We start from the raw sequence: 11,484 nt of genomic DNA, 5'->3' as shown, positions 1-11,484 counted from the left end.
CATCTTATCTCCTGTGGTGTTATCTGGAAAACTAGACCTAGCATAGTAATGCTATCTTTGTAATGAGAAGCAGATTTAACAGAGAATTGTGGAATATAAGCTGTTTTACTTGTCTCATTGTGAGGTGCTACTCTTCAAGAAAAATTACTGTAGTATTTCATGTTATAGTTTCTTTTTTTGTCATATATAGGTGTGAAACTGCAGAACCAAGTGTAGCTTCCAGGTAAGAAAGTTGGGAGATAAAGAGAAGAGATAACATGATAAAGTAGACCAAAGGATGGCAATACTAAAACAGGTTCTCTAACCACTTAGTAATAAAGAACTGTTGAGTGAGTTGTAACAATTTAGTGTTTATGAGCTCAAGCAAAAATATGAAATGCTTTTTTCATTTCTGCTGTGAGCTACCAGTGGTAATTATTTGTAAGAGTGGGGGAAGTGTTTTGTGTATGCTCATCTGTGGAGACTGCAAAGCTAATGGATGTTCACAGGAACTGTAATTACAGACTCTCCTGAATTTGGGACATGTCTTTTGAAGTTTATTGTTTTGATTAATACACAGAACAGTACTGTGACTTCAGTTAAACAAATGGCAGCACAAAGCAGATGGATTCTACCTCTGCAGCTTGAAGAGGTTGTATGCAGCTATTTCCTGAAAATAACATTTCTTCAGTGATCGCTTTTATATGTAATAAGTGCAAATTAAGTAAGCCTGAATTGGTGTTTTGTAGTCTGCCAGGCAATCACTTTGATAGTCTGCACTGGGGAAAAACATATCATCTCTTTAGAAAAAAACCTAGCATAATATGAAAAACAACTGGAATAGAACTGGATTAATGCTACTTACTCAAACAGTTGCAAAAATAATTAACATCACTTATCTTGTTAGTGATGTTATGAAATTAAAAGCAAAGTGTGTTTTCAAATGTATTCTATTGGAATGAGAACATTATAACAAAATGTTATTTTGCAAAAAAAATGCGAATGAATGGAACTTAAGACTCAAAATTGGAAACAGTTTGTTGTTTTACTTTCCTACTTATATCAGTTACCTTTTCTGGATATATTTCAATGTTTAATTTGTTACAGTGTAACTGACAATTGCTTTAGTAAAGATACTATAGAAAAACTTGTATGCTATTTTTTCTAGAAGCAAACAAGGAAGTTTCTTACAAACTCCTAATGAAATAAACTTTGACTTCCAGCACATTAGAACTTATTCTCCATTTAACTGCTGAGACCAAAGCAGATGGCACTTTCGAGCTGCCTTCATGTGGCACATAGATTATCATATTTTATTCCATCATTATGTTGAATTCAAATAAAGTAAAATTTAGCAATTTTCTAGTGTGGGAAGACAGAACATAAACCAAAACCCTGTCCCTCTGTGTGTGAATTTGCAGGTGGGAGCAGAGTTTAATCACAGGCCATTCATTGCCTTGCCCACCTGATTTTTTGAGAGCAGTAATGAAGACCATGTGGAAACACTTAGTGTAAATAAGCAGCACATTGTCTTTCTAGAGACCTCCTAACTTTCCTTATTTCATTTACCAGAAGCCACTAATCTCAGCAGACATACATATAGTGGCAGAAGGGCACAGACCCTCTCATGTCTAGATTGTACACCATGGGGTTTTTTGCATAAGTGACTTGCTGTAAGGCTTCCCAGATTGCTGCATTTTTCTACAAATCTATGAGCACTTTATCAGAGCTGGGTTATCTAATTTTCCAGCTTTGTTATATTTTGCTGTTAAGTTCCTGCTCTGTGTATGGATTCAGCAGGGACTGGCTGAGTGATCTGCCTCACCTTCCTCAAAGGTTAGTGCAGATGGAGTAGAAGATTATGGGATTTCAAGTTTCCCCCAGTATGTAAAGTCTACACATTATGGTTACCTCTGCTGCTCATCCTACTCCAAAAGGTAATACTGAATTTTGTTTTCCTTTATTTTCAAGTGTTAAGGCAGTTTTTAAAAACCTCCATACAAACCTTGTTAATTTTCAGCAAACTTTACTTCTCGATCCTTCCTTACAATCTCACTTAGGAATGGTCTAGGTAGGGCTTTCAATACATTCCAGTCAGTTTTCTTCTAGTGCACTGGTGGAAAGCATATACTCCATTATATGCAGTTGTGGAGGATGGAACAGTTACTAAAATAAGCCAATAGACAGAATTACTGCCTGGTGTAAGATATTATTTAGGACTCTGTGTCCATTTTCACCCAATCTTTATGGCTTCTTCTCTGATTTTCCAGGTGAACTCATGAGGGGCAGAGAAGTTGCTATAGATCATTTGGTTTTGCAATCTTCGTGTGTTTTCCTTTTGTCCCATGGGGGCTGAACAAAAATTCCGTGAGTAGACATGTTTGTATATCATGAGTATGTGAAGGCCCAGAAGTAGCAGAATTGGCATCCTTGTGCTGTGGAAGTTAGAGAGAAGATGCTTGGGAGTGTTGTGCGACCACATGAGAGAGAGGAGGAGAGAGTAATTTATGCCATTTTTAAAGCTGTCTCCCTAATCCCTGCAATTATTATGAGTGATACTGTAGGAGGAAGGGTGACAAAGCTCAGCTCTGCTCATAGCAGCTATCTCTGGGCTGATTTTCCCCTTGTTTATAGGTGCTGTTTCAGTTGCTCTGCTGGGAGCTTTTGTGTAAAACAAGTGGTTGTGTTGTTTTTTGCTCTGCTGTTTCATGTCTTAATGTGTAAAAACCTTTGTGCTAATAATATTTTTCATTTTCCTTTCATTAAAACAACTGATCATCCTAGCTAAGTGAAAGCCAAAGTGTCTTTGTTTTGCACTAGAACTGGAACTGCTGAGGAACCAGGAGGAGGTGTTTGGCACAGTTCATGCAGACCTCTTCTGCTAGCATAAGTAAATAATCTCTTCATAAATGACAAGCAGTCTCCCTTTACAAATATATTGTATCACATCTTACAACTGTAAAACCAACTTAAAATGAGTCCTGCTTGGTTTTTTGAGTCTGGGTATATTGCTGATATAATTAGCTGGAACTAGCACTACAAATTTATATTTAATGATGCTTTTAGAATCACAGCACTAAATTGCTGTCTGCAGTATGAGGCCTTTGCATCCCACTTCTGCTTTATAGCTCAGAACTTTCTGTTAAAATGAAATCGCATTTGCTGTTAGATGAGAAGTGTTTTAGATGGACTTTCTGAGTCAAACAGTGGGTCAGGATTTTAAATTCCATCTAATTCCTCCTTTCTCTATTCAAATCAACCCTGAAATTGTAGTTGGTGTGAGGATGCAATTGCACACAGGAGATTGGCTGAGCACGTCCTGAAAGCCTGGTTTAGCAGTTTATTAACTATTTTAAAGCACTCAGGGTTAAATCGTACCTTTAACATTTGCTCTAAGATTTGCAATTACTGTCTTTGGTACAAGAGGGAATGATCAGTAATTTTTAAGAGTTTGTTTTTTTGGTTTTTTTTTTTTTTCAAATGTACCAGCTTTTTAATTACTTTAGTAAGAAATAAATATATAAAGTGGCAGAGAGAATAATCATCCTCCCCAGAATGAAAATTTTCCTGTTGTGTCTAATACAGAGTGCTTAAACTTCTGATCTCCAAGCAAGGTCCCACTTTTGTGTTCAAATTTCATCTTCTCCCTTGGCTGCAGCAAGTGAGCTTATCTACCCATGTCTCTTAAGGTGGTGGGCAGGATAGAGTAGAGAAGCAGTGTTTGTGGCTGCTTGAGAGGGAGGGAATGGTGCAGAACAATTGCTTTCAGAAAAAAATGCACTTCTGCCTTTTCTTCCTCTTGTAGGACCTGATGAGAGATAGACTTAGCAAGATGAAACCCAAACCTCTGTGTTCCACTATGATCCCTGTGCATTTTTGAGCATTGTCTGTCTTGGAGCCTAGGACTGTGAAATATTTTGGCAGTCTGTGCTCTGTCCTTGGCTTATGTATTTGTCAAAACAGAGGTGACTTTTCTGATGGCTTTCCCCAGTGCTTTTTAGCAGAGTCCTGAAAGTTGAGTGAATTTTGCAGATGACAACATGAATATTGTAAATACTTGCTGCCTTCCCAGGTACACATATTACTGTATAATCTGAGCTTCAAGTGTGTGCAGTATTAAACTTATCATGGATATGAGAAGAAATCATCAGAGTTGTGTGAGAAACAGTCTCCTTCTCAGGGCCCTTGGTTGTTAAGGGTAACTGCATTGGGAAAAAGGGCACAGTGGACAGTGTTCCAAAGAGCACACAGCCTTAAGTGGACCTGGCAGGCAAAGAACAAAGTGGAAATAAAAGAGAAAATTACTTTTGCAGTGCCAGATAGTAAATCTATCTCAAAGTCAAATGGGAGACAGGGTTTTTGACCCTAGATGTCCTGCGGGGCATCAGGCACAGCATGGCCAACCAGGCAAGGGAGGGGATTGTCTTGCTCTGCTGTGAACTGGGGCAGCCTCACCTCCAGTACTGGGGGCAGTTTTGGGTGCCACAATGTAGAAAATATACAAAGGTATTAGAAAGCATCTAAAGAAGGTGAAGGGTCTAATGGGCAAGCCATACAAGGAGCAGCTGAGGTCACTTGCTCTGGTGAGCCTGGAGGAGACTGAAGGGAGACCTCATTGCAGTTACAGCTCCTGGTGAGTGAAGAGGAGGGGCAGGCACTGATCTCCTCTCTCTGGTGCCCAGGGACAGGACTCAAGGGAATGGCCTGAACCTGTGTCAGGGGAGATTTGGTTTGATATTAGGAAAAGTTTCTTCACCCAGAGCATATTAAGGCACTAGAACAGGCTCCCCAGGGAAGTGATAACAGCACCAAGCCTGACAGAGTTCAAGAAGTGTTTGGGCAAAACCCTCAGCCACATGGTGTGACTCTTGGGACTGTGCTGTGCAGGGATAGGAGCTGGGCTTTGATTATCCTTGTGGGTTCACAAGGATTATCCTGTGGATATTCTATGATTCTGTCACCCACTACATGCTGGTTGGACCCTGCTGCTGAGTTGAGCAAGCCAGAGCAAAGTGGAGTCCCTTCATCACTGACACTGTGAGGGTCTTCTCAAAATCACTCACTGCAGAACTGTCTGCTGGCAACAAGCTGGGGTTGTGTGCATGTCAGAGTGACCAGAGCACGCTGTCATTCTGAGTGGTTCTGTGGGAACTGATGAGTCCTTCCCCTCAGCACCACACACTAAGGAAAAATGGCTTTGCTTGTAGATACAGACACAAGTTGTTATGCAAAGGATAAATGGAAGTAGTAATTTGCACAGCATGCAGTCAGGTGGAGGAAATAACTACTGCAATAAGTCATAGAGCCACAGAGGGTAGCTGGATCTTTAAAAGGCTTGAATGCTTTCCTAGTCATGATGTCACTGATTATACATTTCAAAGGGAGTATAATGGTGTGTTAGTCCTCCTGTCATAAGGTGAATTGTTACTCTGAGGCCTCTTCTCTCCATCCTGACCTGGTCTTCCTGCAGGTTATCTGTGTAAGCTGAAAAGACAAAAAGGAGCAGGGTCTGTAGTGGATCATGTTTTCAAGGCTAACCTTGTGCTTTTTAAACTTGCTTGTGTATGTGCTTTGGGGGATATACTTCTCTCTTTCAAGACTGACTTTTTGGTCTCTGTGTTTGATATCTGACTCAAACTGCTGGTCAGCTTTCATTTTCAAGCTGTTTTCTCTGTAAGTAAAGGTTTTTGTTTTTTTTCCTCTGCTGGCATTCAGTCACTGTTGGTGTTCAGGGACCATTGCTGCTTAAAGATTCTACAGGCCCCATTTTGCCACTGACTTGCATATCTGGGAGCCCATTTGTTTTCAAGGATTTTTGTTGTTTCTAATTAAAACAGAATTTTAACTGTGCAGCTCAGCTTGACTGCAGCTCTTTTGATGAATCTCAAATGAAAACATAATTCTGCTTCATCTTGTGTAGACTCAGCAAGAATATGAGGATTCAAAAAAGTAGTAATGCCTTTCTCCCATCCTGCAGGAAGTTTAAAACAGTTTTTTGGAATGGAAGAGTAGATTTTGGTTCTGCACAATAAAAACACTTCTGAGAACAGAGCTATGCCATGAAGTTGTGTAGCTTAGTAGTTTTTTATTAATAATGCTGTTTTTGTAATAAAAAAGGGGTTTAAGGTTATTTGCACAGTCAGCATTAAATAACTCACTTGGGGCTTTTCTGGAAGTAAATAGTAGCATCTGAAAGAATTTACTTCTAATTTCAGGGTAACCCCAAAATAATGAAAGCTTTGCTTCTTGTGAAGCATTCTACAGTGCAGGTGGCAGGCACTTAAATGTTTCTTCCTGGTGATGGGGATCTGTTCCTCAGAGTGACTGCACCCACTAACAGAGCAGGAAGAGAATGGCTTGACTCACTGCCCAGGAAACTGGTTTTGAATTTCTGGTTGTACTGGAGTGGTCTGGAAATGCAGCACTGAAAGCGCCAGCACCAGGTAAGTCCTTGGAGTATCTCTCTATGCAGTGCTTTTCTTTTACTTTGCTTTCTGCCAGACACTAAAACCTGTGATGCTCAGCTGAAAGGATTCCATTAGTAGCCCATCAAATGTGCATCACCCTGAGCAAGGATGTTTGGTGTATCTTCCAGATTACCTGTGTCCTGATAAATGTCTCAATTTTTTATCATTATTATTGGAATAGAATTTATGGCAAGGAAAATTTGGCTTACTTATGAAGAGACAAGATTATAAAAGAATTTATTTAGAAAGAAGCTGAAAAGCTTATTTTTATTTAATGAGTCATGGATTGTACTTCAGATTATCAGAATAATTCCTTCCTGTGCTTTCCTAAATAACACATTACTCTTCTTCAAGCTATTTTTCACCTCAAGTGTTTTCTTCATTAAAATGATTCTGTGTTTTTACATAAAGAACCATTTGTGAGCATGTGTAGTTGGTATTTCTAAAGACTGTCTTTATAAAATAGGTATTCAGGTATGGAATAGAGCATGAACAATCCAAAGTAGCTGACAGAAAAAAAAACCCTCTTGATAAATGGAAGAACATTTAATTATCAAATCTGTATTGTTTCAAGGACTGGCCTGTAGGTCTTACAAGGGGTTTGAATATAATTTATTTATTTTAAACTTTGTCTCACTGCAGACCCTGCAATTTTCTAGCCATATGGACCACTAGTAAAGAAAGGACAAACATTCACAGAGTTCTGGGTAAATGTTAAACCCCCATTCCTTTAGAAATCTAAATCTGAGCTACTGACATTCTTGTTAGTAAAAAGCTTGGGCGAGGGGGAGACAGGACAAGCAGACTGCAGCTGCATATCACCAAACTGAATTTTGCCTATTCAAGAGTTAATACATGGGTTATGTGTGTGTGAATGACACCAAATGCTGTGGTTGTTGTAATCCCCTTTTAATAAAGGGATTGACTTGCAGTACAAAATTACTCACATAATTCTGCATGCTGTATTATCTGTTCCAGGGGGTTTGAAGCCTTATGTGTTCTCTAGCCCCCAGTACCTCCTTTCTTTATTGCACTTTAACTGCATAAATTGCTTTTCTAAAATGTTATTTGTGGATATCAGGAATTGAAAGTACTTTGCCCCATGCTGATGGCCCTTTAGATGCCCTGGGTCAGGGAAATAGGAGGCTGAGTCTCAGCTAAACCTATGGCCAAAATGGATCCAAATGGTAGTTTGCATTTTGAGATCTGACAAAATAATGGAACATTTTTGTGAGTGTATTGGTTTTGCTCTCTTGGGCCCATGTGTAAATATTGTAATGGGAATGACAGTGCCCATGTGATAACCATGTCCACGGGCATAGAGCAGGACAAGGTATCCACCAGCCTGTGCTGAGGTCCCTGCTGAAAGAGCCCCAGGCAGCTGCTTGGTGTTTTGCTTCATTGTGTTTTACCTCAGCACTAATTCCATTATTCTAGTTTTGATTCATCTCTGGGTTTGCATGTGTACACACAGACTCTAAGCACAGTATTTCTTTCATTTCTTGGCAAGATCTGCATTTTGCTCCTGTGGTGTAATGCCTGACCATTTGATATCTGAGCTCATCTAGAAAGGGAAATTGAAGTTTTTGTGGAGAAACCGATGTGACTGATTCCTGGCAGAGAGGTTTCAGCGTGCCAGCCCTCAGGGCAATGATGATGCTGTGAGAAGAGGAGCAGGTCTGGTTCCAGCAGAAAGCTCGGGTTGAAGAGAAGGGTGCAGAGAAAGAAGGCAAAGGAATTCTGTGATCTGGGAAAGTCTTGTCTCCACAGTCAGTGTAACAAGCCACACTGCACAGGCCTGCTTCAGGGGGCAGCAGTGCTTGCACTACAGAGCTTCTGTGTAAGAGGCAAGTGGCACTTCAAGCACCCTGTGGGTACTCCCTGGCTCCTTTTCAGAAGAGAGATCCTGAAACAGGACCCTCATTTGCTGCTGACCATTTTCCCAGTCACCATCTCTTCTACTGTTGGGTCTAGTGGAAAGCCTTAGTAGTATGAAAATCTAAAAATATCAACCAAAAGCTTTCCTGGTTTGTCCCCACCCACCCCAAGTTGTTCTGGATCTATAGAGATCCTTCTGAAATACAAGAGGAAATTAAAGCATCTGACCAGATGAGCCCTGTCCCTGTTAAGTAGAAAATTATTTTTCAGAAAATCTTGTACTGGATAAACATTCAGGTTATGTATTTTAGCCTAATGTTTAAGCAAAAGCTATCTTAGCTGAATGCTTTTTAAAAATAATGGAATGGAAAGTTAGAGAGATCAAGTACCAGCTATGCTTCTGGTCCTGCTGTATTTAGAACTGTTTGTCTTGCTCTTTACCTGTAGTGTAGCATTACTAGAATAGTGTGAATCCTGCTGTGATCATCTTTCTAGTTCCTAAGCTGGTATTCCAAGGCCAGAAGAGAGGTGAGCTTTTGTCCTTTAGAGGCAAACGTGTGAAAGCTGGGTCTAGACAACTGGAAGGGGATTTGACTGTGGGGATACATGGGCTGCTTTAAAATTAATAGATTCATTATACAGTTCTCCTGCTAGTTTGGGGACATTTGCCTTTATCTAATACTGCTCTCTCTGTCCCTGTATATATATGTGTATATTTATATATTAGTGAGAAAATGTTTATCTTATGTGCACTGTTTAGAATTTCTCTAACAGAAGTACTTAAGATTAAGACCTTAATATTTAATAAGCTCTCAATTGTTAGAGAGCAGTGAGCCTGCCAGTGTGAGATTGGGCTGGCAGCTCAGTGGATTAATGGAAACATAGAGCTCCATTTAAAAGTCCTGAATGATAATCTTTAAATATGCGTCAGTATTGTGGTTGTGCAGTTTCCCTGGGGAATCATCACATTCTCTGCTTCAAAAAATTCACTGAAGACTTAACCGAAACTACAGCTCAACTTTGCCTACTGGGAAATCTACTTTCATTCCTGGGGCTTATATTCCTTCTGTGTACATCTGTACACCAAGAGAGTGACTCCTTGTGGGTTTTCACTTATCATATTTTTGCTGCAGAAACAGTTTTACACAGACTTGAAAAACTAAAATTGCAGAGCTGAGCAACTTTCCTACTTGAACAGAGATCTTGCTTAGGCTTTCAAACAAGCAAATATTGCTGTTTGAAAACACTGAAGTGAAAACTACGTGGACATTTGTGATATGTGGTCTCAATAAAGTAGACAGAGGAAATAGGGGTTTTTTAAACTCCTGTATGTGAAATTCTCTGGTGCTTTGGTTTCACGTAACCCATTTCAATAGTACTTCATTCTCTGATAGAGATCTGTGTAGTCCCACTGCAATGATAGTGTAGGCACAATGTGGTGCATTCTGGGATGTCCTCAGACAGATTGAAAAGCTTGAGAATTATAGGAGATTGCTTTTTCTCATTTCTGTAAGAACTTGCCAGTCTGAAAGGTGTCTAGACTTTGAGTTGCTTTAGTTTTGTATACATTTCTGGGGATTATCTCAATTTCAATTTAATTTGCCATTTCACTTCATGCTATAAAGCTTTCAGGGAATCTTTCATTTCAGTGAGAGCTCACTAAATTAAAATGAAAATGAAATAAGCTTGCATCATCAGCACTGAGAGTGGCAGTGTTATCCTGAATTTCTCTTAATACTTCACCAGAGCTGGTTGTGCATATAAGGCACCAGAGTAGTCAGTTGTTCAGCACTAGGACTGAGTAGCTGAATACTCTTGTGTTCTGTGTAGTTGCACTGATACTAAGAAAGCTTTTTCAGTTGCAGGATACTCTGCTCCATGTAACAGTGATAGCACAGCTGTGCCAGATCACCTGTGACATGTACACCAGTTCTTTTAAATCATAGAATGGTTTGGGTTGGAAAGGACCTGTAAGATTTATCGAATTCCAATTCCTTGGCCATGAGCCAGGGACACCTTCCTCTGGATCAGGCTGCTCACAGTCCCATTCAGCCTGGCTTTCCATTAACTTCTCTGAGCAATATGTTTCAGTGCCTCACCACCCTCAGTGGCTTCACCACCCTCAAGAATTCATTTCTAATACCTGATTCTTCTTCAGCCTGAAAATCCCAACTCTCTTAGCCTTGTCCTCACAGTAGATGTGCTTGAGCCCTCTGAGCATCTTTGTGGCCTCCTCTGGACCTATTCAAGCAGGTCCATGTCCTTTTTATTTCAGGAGCCCCAGAGCTGCATGCAGTACTGCAGATGGGATCTCACTAGAGTGGAGTAGAGAGAATCAACTCTCTCAACCTGCTGACTTGCCTGCTTTTCTTTTTGGGATACAAAAGTACATTGCCCAGTTCTGTTGAGCTTCTTGTCAAGAGCACTGAACTCCTTCTCAAGGCTGCTCTCAGTTCTGTATTTGTGTTTGCCCAGCCTGTCAGGATTTCCCTGACTCAGTTGTGCTTGGCTTTGTTGAACTTCCTGAGGTTCCCATGGGCCCATGTCTCCAGCCTGTCCAGGCCCCTCAGGATGGCAACTCTTCTCTCCAGTGTGTTGTTTGCAGTCTTGCTGAGGGTGACTTGATCCCACTGCCCACATTGCTGACAAAGATGTTGAACAGTGCTGATCCCCAGTCCTCCTGGACTCCCAAGGAACACCACTCTTCACTGGTCTCCTTTTGGACTTGGAGAGTCGTCATCTAGCTGGTTGCTTATCCACTGAGTGGTCCATCCATCAAACCAGTGTCTCTCCAGTTTAGAGACAAGGCTGTTGTGCAGGACAGTGTCAAGCTTTGTACAAATCTGGGTAGGCCATGTTAGTCATTCTTCCCTTACCCACCTCTGTAAGCCCATCAGAGAAGGCCACTGGATTTATCAGGCACAATTTTCCCTTAGTGAAGCCATGTTTGCTGTCCCCCAGACATACCCTTATTTTCCATGTGCCTTAGCATATTTTCCAGGGGGATCTGCTCCATGATTTTGCTGAGCTGTGAGGTGAGACTGATGGGCCTGTAGTTCTCCAGGTGTCCCACTTTTCTCTTTATAAAAAGGGGGTTATGTTCCCCCTTTTCCAGTCACTGAGAACTTTACTGCACTGCTATATATCTCAAATATGATGG

This window comes from Lonchura striata, chromosome 6 (genome assembly GCF_046129695.1).
Source record: "Lonchura striata isolate bLonStr1 chromosome 6, bLonStr1.mat, whole genome shotgun sequence".
NCBI classification, from domain to species: domain Eukaryota; kingdom Metazoa; phylum Chordata; class Aves; order Passeriformes; family Estrildidae; genus Lonchura; species Lonchura striata.
Note: the sequence above shows the minus strand (reverse complement) of the source record.